Source organism: Rutidosis leptorrhynchoides, chromosome 9, assembly GCF_046630445.1.
Source record: "Rutidosis leptorrhynchoides isolate AG116_Rl617_1_P2 chromosome 9, CSIRO_AGI_Rlap_v1, whole genome shotgun sequence".
In the NCBI taxonomy this organism is placed as follows: Eukaryota; Viridiplantae; Streptophyta; class Magnoliopsida; order Asterales; family Asteraceae; genus Rutidosis; species Rutidosis leptorrhynchoides.
In genome coordinates, this window is record NC_092341.1 from 181,232,966 (window position 1) to 181,249,290 (window position 16,325).

Genomic DNA, 16,325 nt, shown 5'->3' on the forward strand with positions numbered 1-16,325 from the left:
TTATCCAAGGAACTTAAGGTAGTAATGATGTTCATAACATCATTCGATTCATACATATAAAGCTATCTTATTCGAAGGTTTAAACTTGTAATCACTAGAACATAGTTTAGTTAATTCTAAACTTGTTCGCAAACAAAAGTTAATCCTTCTAACTTGACTTTTAAAATCAACTAAACACATGTTCTATATCTATATGATATGCTAACTTAATGATTTAAAACCTGGAAACACGAAAAACACCGTAAAATCGGATTTACGCCGTCGTAGTAACACCGCGGGCTGTTTTGGGTTAGTTAATTAAAAACTATGATAAACTTTGATTTTAAAGTTGTTATTCTGAGAAAATGATTTTTATTATGAACATGAAACTATATCCAAAACTTATGATTAAACTCAAAGTGGAAGTATGTTTTCTAAAATGGTCATCTAGACGTCGTTCTTTCGACTGAAATGACTACCTTTACAAAAACGACTTGTAACTTATTTTTCCGACTATAAACCTATACTTTTCTGTTTAGATTCATAAAATAGAGTTCAATATGAAACCATAGCAATTTGATTCACTCAAAACGGATTTAAAATGAAGAAGTTATGGGTAAAACAAGATTGGATAATTTTTCTCATTTTCGCTACGTGAAAATTGGTAACAAATCTATTCCAACCATAACTTAATCAACTTGTATTGTATATTATGTAATCTTGAGATACCATAGACACGTATACAATGTTTCAACCTATCATGTCGACACATCTATATATATTTCGGAACAACCATAGACACTCTATATGTGAATGTTGGAGTTAGCTATACAGGGTTGAGGTTGATTCCAAAATATATATAGTTTGAGTTGTGATCAATACTGAGATACGTATACACTGGGTCGTGGATTGATTCAAGATAATATTTATCGATTTATTTCTGTACATCTAACTGTGGACAACTAGTTGTAGGTTACTAAAGAGGACAGCTGACTTAATAAACTTAAAACATCAAAATATATTAAAAGTGTTGTAAATATATTTTGAACATACTTTGATATATATGTATATATTGTTATAGGTTCGTGAATTAACCAGTGGCCAAGTCTTACTTCCCGACGAAGTAAAAATCTGTGAAAGTGAGTTATAGTCCCACTTTTAAAATCTAATATTTTTGGGATGAGAATACATGCAGATTTTATAAATGATTTACAAAATAGACACAAGTACGTGAAACTACATTCTATGGTTGAATTATCGAAATCGAATATGCCCCTTTTTATTAAGTCTGGTAATCTAAGAATTAGGGAACAGACACCCTAATTGACGCGAATCCTAAAGATAGATCTATTGGGCCTAACAAACCCCATCCAAAGTACAGGATGCTTTAGTACTTCGAAATTTATATCATATCCGAAGGGTGTCCCGGAATGATGGGGATATTCTTATATATGCATCTTGTTAATGTCGGTTACCAGGTGTTCACCATATGAATGATTTTTATCTCTATGTATGGGATGTGTATTGAAATATGAAATCTTGTGGTCTATTGTTACGATTTGATATATATATAGGTTAAACCTATAACTCACCAACATTTTTGTTGACGTTTAAAGCATGTTTATTCTCAGGTGAATATTAAGAGCTTCCGCTGTTGCATACTAAAATAAGGACAAGATTTGGAGTCCATGTTTGTATGATATTGTGTAAAAACTGCATTCAAGAAACTGATTTCGATGTAACATATTTGTATTGTAAACCATTATGTAATGGTCGTGTGTAAACAGGATATTTTAGATTATCATTATTTGATAATCTACGTAAAGCTTTTTAAACCTTTATTTATGAAATAAAGGTTATGGTTTGTTTTAAAAATGAATGCAGTCTTTGAAAAATGTCTCATATAGAGGTCAAAACCTCGCAACGAAATCAATTAATATGGAACGTTTTTAATCAATAAGAACGGGACATTTCAGTTGGTATCAGAGCGTTGGTCTTAGAGAACCAGAATTTTTCATTAGTGTGTCTTATCGAGTTTGTTAGGATGCATTAGTGAGTCTGGACTTCGACCGTGTTTACTTGAAAAATGATTGCTTAACAAATTTTGTTGGAAACTATATATTTTTAACATGTGAATATTATGTGATATATTAATCTCTTAACGCGTTTGATATTATGTGATAGATGTCTACCTCTAGAACAAGTCCCATTGACTCACCTAATAATAATGAAGAGTCAAATGTAAATTGGAATGATTCGTGGACTGATTCACAAGTTCCCGAAGAGGAACCGGAAGAAGAGTCGGAACCGGAAGAAGAATCGGAACCGGAAGAAGAATCGGAACCGGATGAAGAAATAGAACCGGTGGGGGAAATAATAAAATGGTTAAGTAAAAGAAAATCCTCAACCAACCGACCAAGGTTAATTATGGTCAATGGTGTTTCCGCCAAGGAAGCAAAATATTGGGAGGATTACCAATTCTCCGATGAATCGGATTCCGACGAGAATTCCGATGATGTTATAGAAATTACCCCAACTGAATTTAAAAAGGCAAAAGAAAATAATAAGGGAAAGGGCATAAAAATAGAGAAATCTAATTCCAACCCCGATGAACTTTATATGTATCGTCAACGCCCGAAGTCCTTAAGTTGTAACAATGACCCGGGAACCTCTAAACCACCAGGTTTTTCTAAACCAATGTGGACAACGACGGCTCGTATTAGGGGAACATCATATATCCCTAGAAACTTGGCAAAATGAACCAAAACCGAAGAAGAAGAAACGAGCGAGTCAGAATAAGATAGTTGTATTCGTGTGGTGTAATATATGTAATATAGTGTTCGTATGCTTTATGATATATGTAAAAATTGCTTGTATTAATAAGTATTTTTTATGAATCTAACTCTTGTCTATTTTACAGTTTAAAAACACAAAATGGATAGACAACCCAATATTTTAAGAGACCTACCCGGAGACATGATTGATGAAATCTTGTCTAGAGTCGGCCAGAATTCCTCGGCACAACTATTTAAGGCGAGATCAGTTTGTAAGACATTCGAAGAACGTTCCAAGAATGTCTTGGTTTATAAGAGACTTTCGTTTGAAAGATGGGGGATATCACATTGGGAAACCCATAAGTTACGATGTGTTTACTTTGACGCATATATTGCGGGGAACCCAAACGCTATTTTACGCAACGGGTTAAGAAATTATTTTGACTCAATATATCGGAATATTGGACTTCGTGATTTAGAAAAAGCGGCTAACATGCAACATAAAGAAGCATGTTATGCTTATGGATTAGTAATGTTCGCTTCTCACCAAAGTGAGAACAAGAACATCGGGCTACAACTATTAAACAAAACGTTTCCACAAGTGACGGAGTCGGTAATTGGGGTAAGAAATGAGGTTTTTAGATTATTACGGGACTGTTGGACATTACGTAACCCTCGTCCCTTTGACGACGTTACAACACGCTGTCTTATCAACGGCCATAACGGTTATGTTGCACAAGACCAAGGATGGGAAGTAGTCCTAGTAAAACCAGAATGCATGACTTGTTTCTGGACGTATGAATTACGTGTCTTTATTGCCTTTGCTGAACGACTTGTGTACTAGCTAGAATTATCTTCACAACTAACTTGTATCAAAGTTATTGTGTGCTATATTTCATGCTTTATGTAAAATAAGCGGTATTGTAAGTTTGTAAAATATTGTATAAAAGTTTGAACGCGAAATATTATTATAATCAGTTTTTCATATAGAATTGTAGTAGTTGAATTGTATATTAGCTACTAAGTATGAACTTAACGGGTAGGTACTACCCGAATTTAAACTTATAAAACGCTAATATGAAGAAAAAGCTTTTATAAATGAGTTCATATTATGCTACGAAATACTATTAACTACTCTTAATATTCTGTATGATTAACTTGTTCCATTTAACTATTTTGAAGGAAATGGCACCGACTACTCGACACACCGTGAATATGAATGAAGAGGAATTCCGTACTTTTCTAGCTTCAAACATAGCCGCAGTACAGGCTGCGCTACATACCAACAATAACCTTGGATCTAGCAGTACAGGAAATTGTGTAGGATGCACCTACAAAGAATTCACTGCCTGCAAACCTTTGGAATTTGATGGAACCGAAGGACCGATCGGATTGAAACGGTGGACCGAGAAGGTCGAATCGGTGTTTGCCATAAGTAAGTGTACTGAAGAGGACAAAGTAAAGTACGCTACGCATACCTTCACAGGTTCTGCGTTAACATGGTGGAATACCTATCTAGAGCAAGTGGGACAAGACGATGCGTACGCACTACCGTGGTCAGCATTCAAGCACTTGATGAACGAGAAGTACCGTCCCAGAACCAAGGTCAATAAGCTCAAGACAGAACTTAGAGGGTTACGAACCCAAGGATTTGATATTACCACGTACGAAAGACGATTCACAGAATTGTGCCTATTGTGTCCGGGAGCATTCGAAGATGAGGAAGAGAAGATCGACGCGTTTGTGAAAGGATTACCGGAAAGAATCCAAGAAGATATAAGTTCACACGAGCCCGCCTCCATACAACAGGCATGTAGAATGGCTCACAAACTCGTGAACCAAATTGAAGAAAGAATTAAAGAACAGACTGCTGAAGAGGCCAATGTGAAGCAAGTCAAAAGAAAGTGGGAGGAAAACGGTGATAAGAATCACCAATACAACAACAACAGCAATTACAACAATAATCGCAACAATTATCCCAACAATCGCAACATCAATCGCAACTACAACAAACGGCCCAACAACAACAACAACAACAACAACAACAACTACAACAATCATCCCAACAACAATAATAACCGCAACAACAACAACAATCAGAAGCAGCTATGCCAAAGGTGTGAAAAGAATCACTCGGGGTTCTGCACCAAATTTTGCAACAAGTGTAAAAGAAATGGTCATAGCGCGGCGAAGTGTGAGGTCTACGGACCAGGGGTTAATAGAACGAAAGGAACAAATGGTGTCGGAACGAGTAATGGCGGAGCAAGTAGTGTCGGAGCAAGTTATGCCAATGTAGTTTGTTATAAATGTGGAAAACCGGGCCACATTATTAGAAATTGCCCGAACCAGGAGAACACGAATGGACAAGGCCGTGGAAGAGTTTTCAATATTAATGCGGCAGAGGCACAGGAAGACCCGGAGCTTGTTACGGGTACGTTTCTTATTGACAATAAATCTGCTTACGTTTTATTTGATTCGGGTGCGGATAGAAGCTATATGAGTAGAGATTTTTGTGCTAAATTAAGTTGTCCATTGACGCCTTTGGATAGTAAATTTTTACTCGAATTAGCAAATGGTAAATTAATTTCAGCAGATAATATATGTCGGAATCGAGAAATTAAACTGGTTAGCGAAACATTTAAGATTGATTTGATACCAGTAGAGTTAGGGAGTTTTGATGTGATAATCGGTATGGACTGGTTGAAAGAAGTGAAAGCGGAGATCGTTTGTTACAAAAATGCAATTCGCATTATACGAGAAAAAGGAAAACCCTTAATGGTGTACGGAGAAAAGGGCAACACAAAGCTACATCTTATTAGTAATTTGAAGGCACAAAAACTAATAAGAAAAGGTTGCTATGCTGTTCTAGCACACGTCGAGAAAGTACAAACTGAAGAAAAAAAGCATCAATGATGTTCCCGTCGCAAAAGAATTTCCTAATGTATTTCCGAAAGAATTACCGGGATTACCCCCACATCGATCCGTTGAATTTCAAATAGATCTTGTACCAGGAGCTGCACCAATAGCTCGTGCTCCTTACAGACTCGCACCCAGCGAGATGAAAGAACTACAAAGCCAATTACAAGAACTTTTAGAGCGTGATTTCATTCGACCAAGCACATCACCGTGGGGAGCTCCTGTTTTGTTTGTCAAGAAGAAAGATGGTACATTCAGGTTGTGTATCGACTACCGAGAGTTGAACAAACTTACCATCAAGAACCGCTACCCACTACCGAGAATCGATTACTTATTTGATCAACTACAAGGCTCGTCTGTTTATTCAAAGATTGACTTACGTTCCGGGTATCATCAAATGCGGGTGAAAGAAGATGATATTCCAAAGACTGCTTTCAGAACACGTTACGGTCATTACGAGTTTATGGTCATGCCGTTTGGTTTAACTAATGCACCAGCTGTGTTCATGGACCTTATGAACCGAGTGTGTGGACCATACCTTGACAAGTTTGTCATTGTTTTCATTGATGACATACTTATTTACTCAAAGAATGACCAAGAACACGGTGAACATTTGAGAAAGGTGTTAGAAGTATTGAGGAAGGAAGAATTGTACGCTAAGTTTTCAAAGTGTGCATTTTGGTTGGAAGAAGTTCAATTCCTCGGTCACATAGTGAACAAAGAAGGTATTAAGGTGGATCCGGCAAAGATAGAAACTGTTGAAAAGTGGGAAACCCCGAAAACTCCGAAACACATACGCCAGTTTTTAGGACTAGCTGGTTACTACAGAAGGTTCATCCAAGACTTTTCCAGAATAGCAAAACCCTTGACTGCATTAACGCATAAAGGGAAGAAATTTGAATGGAATGATGAACAAGAGAAAGCGTTTCAGTTATTGAAGAAAAAGCTAACTACGGCACCTATATTGTCATTGCCTGAAGGGAATGATGATTTTGTGATTTATTGTGATGCATCAACGCAAGGTCTCGGTTGTGTATTAATGCAACGAACGAAGGTGATTGCTTATGCGTCTAGACAATTGAAGATTCACGAACAAAATTATACGACGCATGATTTGGAATTAGGCGCGGTTGTTTTTGCATTAAAGACTTGAAGGCACTACTTATATGGGGTCAAAAGTATTATATATACCGACCACAAAAGTCTTCAACACATATTTAATCAGAAACAACTGAATATGAGGCAGCGTAGGTGGATTGAATTATTGAATGATTACGACTTTGAGATTCGTTACCACCCGGGGAAGGCAAATGTGGTAGCCGATGCCTTGAGCAGGAAGGACAGAGAACCCATTCGAGTAAAATCTATGAATATAATGATTCATAATAACATTACTACTCAAATAAAGGAGGCGCAACAAGGAGTTTTAAAAGAGAGAAATTTAAAGGATGAAATACCCAAAGGATCGGAGAAGCATCTTAATATTCGGGAAGACGGAACCCGGTATAGGGCTGAAAGGATTTGGGTACCAAAATTTAGAGATATGAGAGAAAGGGTACTTAGAGAAGCTCATAAAACCAGATACTCAATACATCCTGGAACGGGGAAGATGTACAAGGATCTCAAGAAACATTTTTGGTGGCCGGGTATGAAAGCCGATGTTGCTAAATACGTAGGAGAATGTTTGACGTGTTCTAAGGTCAAAGCTGAGCATCAGAAACCATCAGGTCTACTTCAATAACCCGAAATCCCGGAATGGAAATGGGAAAACATTACCATGGATTTCATCACTAAATTGCCAAGGACTGCAAGTGGTTTTGATACTATTTGGGTAATAGTTGACCGTCTCACCAAATCAGCACACTTCTTGCCAATAAGAGAAGATGACAAGATGGAGAAGTTAGCACGACTGTATTTGAAGGAAGTCATCTTCAGACATGGAATACCAATCTCTATTATCTCTGATAGGGATGGCAGATTTATTTCAAGATTCTGGCAGACATTACAGCAAGCATTAGGAACTCGTCTAGACATGAGTACTGCCTATCATCCACAAACTGATGGGCAGAGCGAAAGGACGATACAAACGCTTGAAGACATGCTACGAGCATGTGTTATTGATTTCGGAAACAGTTGGGATCGACATCTACCGTTAGCAGAATTTTCCTACAACAACAGCTACCATTCAAGCATTGAGATGGCGCCGTTTGAAGCACTTTATGGTAGAAAGTGCAGGTCTCCGATTTGTTGGAGTGAAGTGGGGGATAGACAGATTACGGGTCCGGAGATTATACAAGAAACTACCGAGAAGATCATCCAAATTCAACAACGGTTGAAAACCGCCCAAAGTCGACAAAAGAGCTACGCTGACATTAAAAGAAAAGATATAGAATTTGAAATTGGAGAGATGGTCATGCTTAAAGTTGCACCTTGGAAAGGCGTTGTTCGATTTGGTAAACGAGGGAAATTAAATCCAAGGTATATTGGACCATTCAAGATTATTGATCGTATCGGACCAGTAGCTTACCGACTAGAGTTACCTCAACAACTCGCGGCTGTACATAACACTTTCCACGTCTCGAATTTAAAGAAATGTTTTGCTAAAGAAGATCTCACTATTCCGTTAGATGAAATCCAAATCAATGAAAAACTTCAATTCATCGAAGAACCCGTCGAAATAATGGATCGTGAGGTTAAAAGACTTAAGCAAAACAAGATACCAATTGTTAAGGTTCGATGGAATGCTCGTAGAGGACCCGAGTTCACCTGGGAGCGTGAAGATCAGATGAAGAAGAAATACCCGCATCTATTTCCAGAAGATTCGTCAACACCTTCAACAGCTTAAAATTTCGGGACGAAATTTATTTAACGGGTAGGTACTGTAGTGACCCGAACTTTTCCATGTTTATATATATTAATTGAGATTGATATTTACATGATTAAATGTTTCCAACATGTTAAGCAATCAAACTTGTTAAGACTTGATTAATTGAAATATGTTTCATATAGACAATTGACCACCCAAGTTGACCGGTGATTCACGAACGTTAAAACTTGTAAAAACTATATGATGACATATATATGGATATATATATAGTTAACATGATACTATGATAAGTAAACATATCATTAAGTATATTAACAATGAACTACATATGTAAAAACAAGACTACTAACTTAATGATTTTTAAACGAGACATATATGTAACGATTATCGTTGTAAAGACATTTAATGTATATATATCATATTAAGAGATATTCATACATGATAATATCATGATAATATAATAATTTAAAATCTCATTTGATATTATAAACATTGGGTTAACAACATTTAACAAGATCGTTAACCTAAAGGTTTCAAAACAACACTTACATGTAACGACTAACGATGACTTAACGACTCAGTTAAAATGTATATACATGTAGTGTTTTAATATGTATTTATACACTTTTGAAAGACTTCAATACACTTATCAAAATACTTCTACTTAACAAAAATGCTTACAATTACATCCTCGTTCAGTTTCATCAACAATTCTACTCGTATGCACCCGTATTCGTACTCGTACAATACACAGCTTTTAGATGTATGTACTATTGGTATATACACTCCAATGATCAGATCTTAGCAGCCCATGTGAGTCACCTAACACATGTGGGAACCATCATTTGGCAACTAGCATGAAATATCTCATAAAATTACAAAAATATGAGTAATCATTCATGACTTATTTACATGAAAACAAAATTACATATCCTTTATATCTAATCAATACACCAACGACCAAAAACACCTACAAACACTTTCATTCTTCAATTTTCTTCATCTAATTGATCTCTCTCAAGTTCTATCTTCAAGTTCTAAGTGTTCTTCATAAATTCCAAAAGTTCTAGTTTCATAAAATCAAGAATACTTTCAAGTTTGCTAGCTCACTTCCAATCTTGTAAGGTGATCATCCAACCTCAAGAAATCTTTGTTTCTTACAGTAGGTTATCATTCTAATACAAGGTAATAATCATATTCAAACTTTGGTTCAATTTCTATAACTATAACAATCTTATTTCAAGTGATGATCTTACTTGAACTTGTTTTCGTGTCATGATTCTGCTTCAAGAACTTCGAGCCATCCAAGGATCCATTGAAGCTAGATCCATTTTTCTCTTTTCCAGTAGGTTTATCCAAGGAACTTAAGGTAGTAATGATGTTCATAACATCATTCGATTCATACATATAAAGCTATCTTATTCGAAGGTTTAAACTTGTAATCACTAGAACATAGTTTAGTTAATTCTAAACTTGTTCGCAAACAAAAGTTAATCCTTCTAACTTGACTTTTAAAATCAACTAAACACATGTTCTATATCTATATGATATGCTAACTTAATGATTTAAAACCTGGAAACACGAAAAACACCGTAAAATCGGATTTACGCCGTCGTAGTAACACCGCGGGCTGTTTTGGGTTAGTTAATTAAAAACTATGATAAACTTTGATTTTAAAGTTGTTATTCTGAGAAAATGATTTTTATTATGAACATGAAACTATATCCAAAACTTATGATTAAACTCAAAGTGGAAGTATGTTTTCTAAAATGGTCATCTAGACGTCGTTCTTTCGACTGAAATGACTACCTTTACAAAAACGACTTGTAACTTATTTTTCCGACTATAAACCTATACTTTTCTGTTTAGATTCATAAAATAGAGTTCAATATGAAACCATAGCAATTTGATTCACTCAAAACGGATTTAAAATGAAGAAGTTATGGGTAAAACAAGATTGGATAATTTTTCTCATTTTAGCTACGTGAAAATTGGTAACAAATCTATTCCAACCATAACTTAATCAACTTGTATTGTATATTATGTAATCTTGAGATACCATAGACACGTATACAATGTTTCAACCTATCATGTCGACACATCTATATATATTTCGGAACAACCATAGACACTCTATATGTGAATGTTGGAGTTAGCTATACAGGGTTGAGGTTGATTCCAAAATATATATAGTTTGAGTTGTGATCAATACTGAGATACGTATACACTGGGTCGTGGATTGATTCAAGATAATATTTATCGATTTATTTCTGTACATCTAACTGTGGACAACTAGTTGTAGGTTACTAAAGAGGACAGCTGACTTAATAAACTTAAAACATCAAAATATATTAAAAGTGTTGTAAATATATTTTGAACATACTTTGATATATATGTATATATTGTTATAGGTTCGTGAATTAACCAGTGGCCAAGTCTTACTTCCCGACGAAGTAAAAATCTGTGAAAGTGAGTTATAGTCCCACTTTTAAAATCTAATATTTTTGGGATGAGAATACATGCAGATTTTATAAATGATTTACAAAATAGACACAAGTACGTGAAACTACATTCTATGGTTGAATTATCGAAATCGAATATGCCCCTTTTTATTAAGTCTGGTAATCTAAGAATTAGGGAACAGACACCCTAATTGACGCGAATCCTAAAGATAGATCTATTGGGCCTAACAAACCCCATCCAAAGTACAGGATGCTTTAGTACTTCGAAATTTATATCATATCCGAAGGGTGTCCCGGAATGATGGGGATATTCTTATATATGCATCTTGTTAATGTCGGTTACCAGGTGTTCACCATATGAATGATTTTTATCTCTATGTATGGGATGTGTATTGAAATATGAAATCTTGTGGTCTATTGTTACGATTTGATATATATAGGTTAAACCTATAACTCACCAACATTTTTGTTGACGTTTAAAGCATGTTTATTCTCAGGTGAATATTAAGAGCTTCCGCTGTTGCATACTAAAATAAGGACAAGATTTGGAGTCCATGTTTGTATGATATTGTGTAAAAACTGCATTCAAGAAACTGATTTCGATGTAACATATTTGTATTGTAAACCATTATGTAATGGTCGTGTGTAAACAGGATATTTTAGATTATCATTATTTGATAATCTACGTAAAGCTTTTTAAACCTTTATTTATGAAATAAAGGTTATGGTTTGTTTTAAAAATGAATGCAGTCTTTGAAAAATGTCTCATATAGAGGTCAAAACCTCGCAACGAAATCAATTAATATGGAACGTTTTTAATCAATAAGAACGGGACATTTCACCAGCTGTGTTCATGGACCTTATGAACCGAGTGTGTGGACCATACCTTGACAAGTTTGTCATTGTTTTCATTGATGACATACTTATTTACTCAAAGAATGACCAAGAACACGGTGAACATTTGAGAAAGGTGTTAGAAGTATTGAGGAAGGAAGAATTGTACGCTAAGTTTTCAAAGTGTGCATTTTGGTTGGAAGAAGTTCAATTCCTCGGTCACATAGTGAACAAAGAAGGTATTAAGGTGGATCCGGCAAAGATAGAAACTGTTGAAAAGTGGGAAATCCCAAAAACTCCGAAACACATACGCCAGTTTTTAGGACTAGCTGGTTACTACAGAAGGTTCATCCAAGACTTTTCCAGAATAGCAAAACCCTTGACTGCATTAACGCATAAAGGGAAGAAATTTGAATGGAATGATGAACAAGAGAAAGCGTTTCAGTTATTGAAGAAAAAACAAACTACGACACCTATATTGTCATTGCGTGAAGGGAATGATGATTTTGTGATTTATTGTGAAGCATCAAAGCAAGGTCTTGGTTGTGTATTAATGCAATGAACGAAGGTGATTGCTTATGCGTCTAGACAATTGAAGATTCACGAACAAAATTATACGACGCATGATTTGGAATTAGGTGCGGTTGTTTTTGCATTAAAGACTTGGAGGCACTACTTATATGGGGTCAAAAGTATTATATATACCGACCACAAAAGTCTTCAACACATATTTAATCAGAAACAACTGAATATGAGGCAGCGTAGGTGGATTGAATTATTGAATGATTACGACTTTGAGATTCGTTACCACCCGGGGAAGGCAAATGTGGTAGCCGATGCCTTGAGCAGGAAGGACAGAGAACCCATTCGAGTAAAATCTATGAATATAATGATTCATAATAACCTTACTACTCAAATAAAGGAGGCGCAACAAGGAGTTTTAAAAGAGGGAAATTTAAAGGATGAAATACCCAAAGGATCAGAGAAGCATCTTAATATTAGGGAAGACGGAACCCGGTATAGGGCTGAAAGGATTTGGGTACCAAAATTTGGAGATATGAGAGAAATGGTACTTAGAGAAGCTCATAAAACCAGATACTCAATACATCCTGGAACGGGGAAGATGTACAAGGATCTCAAGAAACATTTTTGGTGGCCGGGTATGAAAGCCGATGTTGCTAAATACGTAGGAGAATGTTTGACGTGTTCTAAGGTCAAAGCTGAGCATCAGAAACCATCAGGTCTACTTCAACAACCCGAAATCCCGGAATGGAAATGGGAAAATATTACCATGGATTTCATCACTAAATTGCCAAGGACTGCAAGTGGTTTTGATACTATTTGGGTAATAGTTGATCGTCTCACCAAATCAGCACACTTCCTGCCAATAAGAGAAGATGACAAGATGGAGAAGTTAGCACGACTGTATTTGAAGGAAGTCGTCTCCAGACATGGAATACCAATTTCTATTATCTCTGATAGGGATGGAAGATTTATTTCAAGATTCTGGCAGACATTGCAGCAAGCATTAGGAACTCGTCTAGACATGAGTACTGCCTATCATCCACAAACTGATGGGCAGAGCGAAAGGACGATACAAACGCTTGAAGACATGCTACGAGCATGTGTTATTGATTTCGGAAACAGTTGGGATCGACATCTACCGTTAGCAGAATTTTCCTACAACAACAGCTACCATTCAAGCATTGAGATGGCGCCGTTTGAAGCACTTTATGGTAGAAAGTGCAGGTCTCCGATTTGTTGGAGTGAAGTGGGGGATAGACAGATTACGGGTCCGGAGATTATACAAGAAACTACCGAGAAGGTCATCCAAATTCAACAACGGTTGAAAACCGCCCAAAGTCGACAAAAGAGCTACGCTGACATTAAAAGAAAAGATATAGAATTTGAAATTGGAGAGATGGTCATGCTTAAAGTTGCACCTTGGAAAGGCGTTGTTCGATTTGGTAAACGAGGGAAATTAAATCCAAGGTATATTGGACCATTCAAGATTATTGATCGTGTCGGACCAGTAGCTTACCGACTTGAGTTACCTCAACAACTCGCAGCTGTACATAACACTTTCCACGTCTCGAATTTGAAGAAATGTTTTGCTAAAGAAGATCTCACTATTCTGTTAGATGAAATCCAAATCAACGAAAAACTTCAATTCATCGAAGAACCCGTCGAAATAATGGATCGTGAGGTTAAAAGACTTAAGCAAAACAAGATACCAATTGTTAAGGTTCGATGGAATGCTCGTAGAGGACCTGAGTTCACCTGGGAGCGTGAAGATCAGATGAAGAAGAAATACCCGCATCTATTTCTAGAAGATTCGTCAACACCTTCAACAGCTTAAAATTTCGGGACGAAATTTATTTAACGGGTAGGTACTGTAGTGACCCGAACTTTTCCATGTTTATATATATTAATTGAGATTGATATTTACATGATTAAATGTTTCCAACATGTTAAGCAATCAAACTTGTTAAGACTTGATTAATTGAAATATGTTTCATATAGACAATTGACCACCCAAGTTGACCGGTGATTCACGAACGTTAAAACTTGTAAAAACTATATGATGACATATATATGGATATATATATAGTTAACATGATACTATGATAAGTAAACATATCGTTAAGTATATTAACAATGAACTACATATGTAAAAACAAGACTACTAACTTAATGATTTTTAAACGAGACATATATGTAACGATTATCGTTGTAAAGACATTTAATGTATATATATCATATTAAGAGATATTCATACATGATAATATCATGATAATATAATAATTTAAAATCTCATTTGATATTATAAACATTGGGTTAACAACATTTAACAAGATCGTTAACCTAAAGGTTTCAAAACAACACTTACATGTAACGACTAACGATGACTTAACGTCTCAGTTAAAATGTATATACATGTAGTGTTTTAATATGTATTTATACACTTTTGAAAGACTTCAATACACTTATCAAAATACTTCTACTTAACAAAAATCCTTACAATTACATCCTCGTTCAGTTTCATCAACAATTCTACTCGTATGCACCTGTATTCGTACTCGTACAATACACAGCTTTTAGATGTATGTACTATTGGTATATACACTCCAATGATCAGCTCTTAGCAGCCCATGTGAGTCACCTAACACATGTGGGAACCATCATTTGGCAACTAGCATGAAATATCTCATAAAATTACAAAAATATGAGTAATCATTCATGACTTATTTACATGAAAACAAAATTACATATCCTTTATATCTAATCCATACACTAACGACCAAAAACACCTACAAACACTTTCATTCTTCAATTTTCTTCATCTAATTGATCTCTCTCAAGTTCTATCTTCAAGTTCTAAGTGTTCTTCATATATTCTACAAGTTCTAGTTACATAAAATCAAGAATACTTTCAAGTTTGCTAGCTCACTTCCAATCTTGTAAGGTGATCATCCAACCTCAAGAAATCTTTGTTTCTTACAGTAGGTTATCATTCTAATACAAGGTAATAATCATATTCAAACTTTGATTCAATTTCTATAACTATAACAATCTTATTTCAAGTGACGATCTTACTTGAACTTGTTTTCGTGTCATGATTCTGCTTCAAAAACTTCGAGCCATCCAAGGATCCGTTGAAGCTAGATCCATTTTTCTCTTTTCCAGTAGGTTTATCCAAGTAAATTAAGGTAGTAATGATGTTCATAACATCATTCAATTCATACGTATAAAGCTATCTTATTCGAAGGTTTAAACTTGAAATCACTAGAACATAGTTTAGTTAATTCTAAACTTGTTCGCAAACAAAAGTTAATCTTTCTAACTTGACTTTTAAAATCAACTAAACACATGTTCTATATCTATATGATATGCTAACTTAATGATTTAAAACCTGGAAACACGAAAAACACCGTAAAACCGGATTTACGCCGTCGTAGTAACACCGCGGGCTGTTTTGGGTTAGTTAATTAAAAACTATGATAAACTTTGATTTAAAAGTTGTTATTCTAAGAAAATGATTTTTATTATGAACATGAAACTATATCCAAAAATTATGGTTAAACTCAAAGTGGAAGTATGTTTTCTAAAATGGTCATCTAGACGTCGTTCTTTCGACTGAAATGACTACCTTTACAAAAAAGACTTGTAACTTATTTTTCCGACTATAAACCTATACTTTTTCTGTTTAGATTCATAAAATAGAGTTCAATATGAAACCATAGCAATTTGATTCACTCAAAACGGATTTAAAATGAAGAAGTTATGGGTAAAACAAGATTGGATAATTTTTTTCATTTTAGCTACGTGAAAATTGGTAACAAATCTATTCCAACCATAACTTAATCAACTTGTATTGTATATTATGTAATCTTGAGATACCATAGACACGTATACAATGTTTCGACCTATCATGTCGACACATCTATATATATTTCGGAACAACCATAGACACTCTATATGTGAATGTTGGAGTTAGCTATACAGGGTTGAGGTTGATTCCAAAATATATAT